The sequence below is a fragment of the Arachis stenosperma genome, chromosome 6 (assembly GCF_014773155.1).
Source record: "Arachis stenosperma cultivar V10309 chromosome 6, arast.V10309.gnm1.PFL2, whole genome shotgun sequence".
Lineage (NCBI taxonomy): Eukaryota > Viridiplantae > Streptophyta > Magnoliopsida > Fabales > Fabaceae > Arachis > Arachis stenosperma.
The window spans coordinates 98,325,486-98,331,665 of record NC_080382.1 but is presented as its reverse complement, the minus strand read 5'-3'; the positions used below and the strand labels follow the sequence as shown (position 1 = coordinate 98,331,665).

At 42.5% G+C, this 6,180-nt stretch overlaps 1 non-coding gene across 1 annotated transcript; it reads left to right on the top strand.

Moving 5' to 3' along the window:
* The first annotated feature begins 5,838 nt into the window (after positions 1–5,838).
* On the top strand, positions 5,839–5,942 carry LOC130938147 (small nucleolar RNA R71). Its single transcript, XR_009069324.1, has one exon. It is a non-coding gene; the product is annotated as a small nucleolar RNA R71 (small nucleolar RNA).
* The last annotated feature ends 238 nt before the right edge of the window (positions 5,943–6,180 follow it).

Sequence of the window (6,180 nt, the reverse complement as noted above, 5' to 3'; positions counted from 1 at the left end):
CTCTGTCACAGTGCTGCCAATCACCGGTTTGGTTCCCTCCCCTACCGGAATAGAATAACTCTTTTGCGTCTGTCACTAACGCCCAGTAGGTTACAGGTTTGAAGCACGTCACAGTCATTCAGTCATTGAATCCTACTCAGAATACCACAGACAAGGTTAGACCTTCCGGATTCTCTTGAATGCTGCCATCAGTTCTTGCCTATACCACGAAGACTCTGATCTCACGGAATGGCTGGCTCGTTTGTCAGGTGAGCACTCGGTTGTCAGGCGATCAACCATGCATCGTGCAATCAGAAATCCAAGAGATATTCACTAAGCCTCGGATGCGTGTAGAACAAGAATGGTTGTCAGTCACCTTGTTCATGAGTGAGAATGGTGATGGGCGTCAATCATCACCTTCATCATGTTGAAGAACAAGTGATATCTTGGATAAAGAACAAGTGGAATTTGAATGGAAGAACAATAGTAATTGCATTAATACTCGAGGTACAGCAGAGCTCCACACCCTTAATCTATGGTGTGTAGAAACTCCACCGTTGAAAATACATAAGCATAAGGTCTAGGCATGGCCGAATGGCCAGCCTCCCATAGGTCTAAGATAGCATAAAACAAAGATTGCTACCCAAGAGTCTGCTAAAAGCTCTTTTATACAATAGTAAAAGGTCCTACTTATAGAAAACTAGTACATAAGTGAGTAAATGACATAAAAATCCACTTCCGGGCCCACTTGGTGTGTGCTTGGGCTGAGCAATGAAGAAATTTCGTGTAGAGACTCTCCTTGGAGTTAAACGCCAGCTTTAGTGCCAGTTTGGGCGTTTAACTCCCAATTAGGTGCCAGTTCCGGCGTTTAACGCTGGAATTTCTTGAGGTGACTTTGAACGCCGGTTTGGGCCATCAAATCTTGGGCAAAGTATGGACTATTATATATTGCTGGAAAGCCCAGGATGTCTATTTTCCAACGCCGTTGAGAGCGCGCCAATTGGGCTTCTGTAGCTCCAGAAAATCCACTTCGAGTGCAGGGAGGTCAGAATCCAACAGCATCTGCAGTCCTTTTGAGTCTCAGAATCAGATTTTTGCTCAGGTCCCTCAATTTCAGCCAGAAAATACCTGAAATCACAGAAAAACACACAAGCTCATAGTAAAGTCCAGAAAAGTGAATTTTAATTAAAAACTAATAAAAATATACTAAAAACTAACTATATCATACTAAAAACATACTAAAAACAATGCCAAAAAGTATACAAATTATCCGCTCATCACAACACCAAACTTAAATTGTTGCTTGTCCCCAAGCAACTGAAGATCAAATAAGATAAAAAGAAGAGAATATGCAATGAATTCCAAAAACATCTATGAAGATCAGTATTAACTAGATGAGCGGGGCTTTTATCTTTTTGCCTCTGAATAGTTTTGGCATCTCACTCTATCCCTTGTAATCCAGAATGGTTGGCTTCTTTGGGAACTTAGAATCCAGATAGTGTTAATGATTCTCTTAGTAAAGTATGATGATTCTTGAACACAGCTACTTATTGAGTCTTGGCTGTGGCCCAAAGCACTCTGTCTTCCAGTATTACCACCGGATACATACATGCCACAGACACATAATTGGGTGAACCTTTTCAGATTGTGACTCAGCTTTGCTAAAGTCCCCAATTAGAGGTGTCCAGGGTTCTTAAGCACACTCTTATTTGCCTTGGATCACAACTTTATTCTTTCTTTCTTTCTTTCTTTTTTCGTTTTTTTTTTCGGTTTTTTTTTTGTATTCACTGCTTTTTCTTGCTTCAAGAATCATTTTATTAATTTTTCAGATCCTCAGTAACATGTCTCCTTTTTCATCATTCTTTCAAGAGCCAACATTCATGAACCACAAATTCAAAAGACATATGCACTGTTCAAGCATACATTCAGAGAACAAAAGTATTGCCACCACATCAAAATAATTAAACTGTTATAAAATTCAGAATTCATGCAATTCTTTCCTTTTCAATTAAGCACATTTTTATTAAAGAAAGGTGATGGATTCATAGGACATTCATAACTTTAAGGCATAGACACTAAGACACTAAGACACAAACATAGATAACCATAAGCATAAAAAATCGAAAAACAGAAGAACAATAACAAGGAAATCAAAGAACGGGTCCACCTTAGTGATGGCGGCTCTTTCTTGCTCTTGAAGATCCTATGGAGTGCTTGAGCTCCTCAATGTCTCTTCCTTGTCTTTGTTGCTCCTCCCTCATGATTCTTTGATCTTCTCTTATTTCATGAAGGATGATGGAGTGTTCTTGATGCTCCACCCTCAGTTGTCCCACGTTGGAACTTAATTCTCCTAGGGAGGTGTTTAGTTGCTCCCAATAGTTTTGTGGAGGAAAATTCATTCCTTGAGGAATCTCAGGGATCTCATGATGAGTGAGATCTCTTGTGTACTCCATCCTTTTCTTAGTGATGGGCTTGTCCTCATCAATGGGAATGTCTCCCTCTATGTCAACTCCAACTGAATAACAGAGGTGACAAATGAGATGAGGAAAGGCTAACCTTGCCAAGGTGGAGGTCTTGTCCGCCACCTTATAGAGTTCTTGGGCTATAACCTCATGAACCTCTATTTCTTCTCCAACCATGATACTATGGATCATGATGGCCCGGTCTATGGTAACTTCGGACCGGTTGCTAGTGGGGATGATTGAGCGTTGTATGAACTCTAACCATCCTCTAGCCACGGGCTTGAGGTCATGCCTTCTCAATTGAACCGGCTTTCCTCTTGAGTCTTGCCTCCATTGTGCGCCCTCTTCACATATGACTGTGAGGACTTGGTCCAACCTTTGATCAAAGTTGACCCTTCTAGTGTAAGGATGCTCATCTCCTTGCATCATAGGCAAGTTGAACGCCACCCTCACACTCTCCGGACTAAAATCCAAGTATTTCCCCCGAACCATAGTGAGATAATTCTTTGGATTCGGGTTCACACTTTGGTCATGGTTCTTTGTGATCCATGCATTGGCATAGAACTCTTGAACCATCAAGATTCCGACTTGTTGAATGGGGTTGGTAAGTACTTCCCAACCTCTTCTTCGGATCTCATGGCGGATCTCCGGATATTCACCCTTTTTGAGTGAAAAGGGGACTTCGGGGGTCACCTTCTTCAAGGCCACAACTTCATAGAAGTGGTCTTGATGCACCCTTGAGAGGAATCTATCCATCTCCCATGACTCGGAGGTGGAAGCTTTTGCCTTCCCTTTCCTCTTTCTAGAGGTTTCTCCGGCCTTGGATGCCATAAATGGTTATGGAAAAACGAAAAAGCAACGCTTTTACCACACCAAACTTAAAATGTTTGCTCGTCCTCGAGCAAAAGAAGAAAGAAGAGAGTAGAAGAAGAAGAAATGAGGAAGAGGGGAGGTGGTAGTGTATTCGGCCAAAGAGGGGGAAGAAAGGGTGTTTATGTTGTGTGAAAAGGAAGAGTTGAAGAAGGGTATATATAGGAGAGAGGGGGGTGAAGGTTCGGCCATAATGGGTGGGTTTGGGAGGGAAAGTGGTTTGAATTTGAAGGGTGAGGTTGGTGGGGTTTTATGAAGGATGGATGTGAGTGGTGAAGAGAAAGATGGGATTTGATAGGTGAAGGGTTTATGGGGAAGAGGTATTGAGGTGATTGGTGAATGGGGGAAGAAGAGAGAGAGTGATGGTAGGGTCCTGTGGGGTCCACAGATCCTGTAGTGTCAAGGAAAAGTCATTCCTGCACCAAAAGTTGCTCAAAATCACGTTTTGAGGCATTTCTGGCGTTAAACGCCGGGCTGGTGCCCATTCCTGGCGTTTAACGCCAGGTTCTTGCCCTTTACTGGCGTTTAACGCCAGTCTGGTGCCCCTTTCTGGCGTTAAACGCCCAGAAGGGTGCCAGACTGGGCGTTAAACGCCCAACAGCAAGGCTTACTGGCGTTTGAACGCCAGCAGCTTCTTCCTCCAGGGTGTGCTGTTTTTCTTCCTGTTTTTCATTCTGTTTTTGCTTTTTTCATTATTTTTGTGACTTCTTATGATCATCAACCTACAAAAAAGATAAAATAACAAAAGAAAATAATTAATTATAAAACATTGTGTTGCCTCCCAACAAGCGCTTCTTTAGTGTCATTAGCTTGACAGAGGACTCCCATGGAGCCTCAGAAATACTCAGAACCTTGTTGAAACCTCCCAACACCAAACTTAGAGTTTGAATGTGGGGTTTCAACACCAAACTTAGAGTTTGGTTGTGGCCTCCCAACACCAAACTTAGAGTTTGACTGTGGGGGCTCTGCTTGGCTCTGTTTTGAGAGAAGCTCTTCATGCTTCTTCTCCATGATGATAGAGGTATATCCTTGGGCCTTAAACACCATGGATTCTTCATTCACTTGAATGATCAACTCTCCTCTATCAACATCAATCACAGCTTTTGCTGTGGCTAGGAATGGTCTGCCAAGGATGATGGATTCATCCATGCACTTCCCAGTCTCTAGGACTATGAAGTCAGTAGGAATGTAATGGTCTTCAATCTTTACCAAAACATTCTCTACAAGTCCATGAGCTTGTTTTCTTGAATTGTCTGCCATCTCTAATGAGATTCTTGCAGCTTGCACCTCAAGGATCCCTAATTTCTCCATTACAGAGAGGGGCATGAGGTTCACACTTGACCCTAAGTCACACAAGGCCTTCTTGAAGGTCATGGTGCCTATGGTACAAGGTATAGAAAACTTCCCAGGGTCCTGCCTCTTTTGAGGCAGTTTCTGCCTAGACAAGTCATCCAGTTCTTTGGTGAGCAAGGGAGGTTCATCTTCCCAAGTCTCATTTCCAAATAACTTGTCATTTAGCTTCATGATTGCTCCAAGGTATTTAGCAACTTGCTCCTCAGTGACATACTCATCCTCTTCAGAGGAAGAATACTCATCAGAGCTCATGAATGGCAGAAGTAAGTCCAATGGAATCTCTATAGTCTCAATTTGAGCCTCAGATTCCCATTGTTCCTCATTGAGGAACTCAGAGGAGGTTGGTACACGCCCACTGAGGTCTTCCTCAGTGGCGTCCACCTCCTTTCTTTCCTCCCAGAATTCGGCCATGTTAATGGCCTTGCACTCTCCCTTTGGATTTTCTTCTGTATTACTTGGGAGAGTACTAGGAGGGAGTTCAGTAATTTTCTTGCTCAGCTGTCCCACTTGTCCTTCCAAATTTCTGATGGAGGACCTTGTTTCATTCATGAAACTTTGAGTGGTCTTTATTAGATCAGAGACCATTGTTGCTAAGTCAGAAGTGCTCTGCTTAGAACTCTCTGTCTGTTGCTGAGAAGATGATGGAGAAGGCTTGCCATTGCTAAATCTGTTTCTTCCACCATTATTATTATTGAAACCTTGTTGAGGTCTCTCTTGATTCTTCCATGAGAAATTTGGGTGATTTCTCCATGAAGAATTGTAGGTGTTTCCATAGGGTTCTTCTAGGTAATTCACCTCTTCCATTGAAGGGTTCTCAGGATCATAAGCTTCTTCCTCAGATGAAGCATCCTTAGTACTGCCAGGTGTATTTTGCATTCCAGACAGACTTTGAGAGATCAAATTGACTTGTTGAGTCAATATCTTGTTCTGAGCCAGTATGGCATTCAGAGTGTCAATCTCAAGAACTCCTTTCTTCTGACTAGTCCCGTTGTTCACAGGATTCCTTTCAGAAGTGTACATGAATTGGTTATTTGCAACCATTTCAATTAGTTCCTGAGCCTCTGTAGGCGTCTTCTTCAGATGAAGAGATCCTCCAGCATAGCTATCCAAGGACATCTTAGATAGTTCAGAGAGACCATCATAGAAAATACCTATGATGCTCCATTCAGAAAGCATGTCAGATGGACATCTTCTGATTAATTGTTTGTATCTTTCCCAAGCTTCATAGAGGGATTCTCCATCCTTCTGTCTGAAGGTTTGGACTTCCACTCTAAGCTTACTCCATCTTTGTGGTGGAAAGAACTTTGCCAAGAAGGCATTGACTAGCTTTTCCCAAGAGTCCAGGCTTTCCTTAGGTTGAGAATCCAACCATATTCTAGCTCTGTCTCTTACAGCAAAAGGGAATAGCATCAGCCTATAGACCTCAGGGTTAACCCCATTAGTCTTGACTGTGTCACAGATTTGCAAGAATTCAGTTAAAAACTGATGAGGATCTTCCATTGGAAGTCCATGGAAC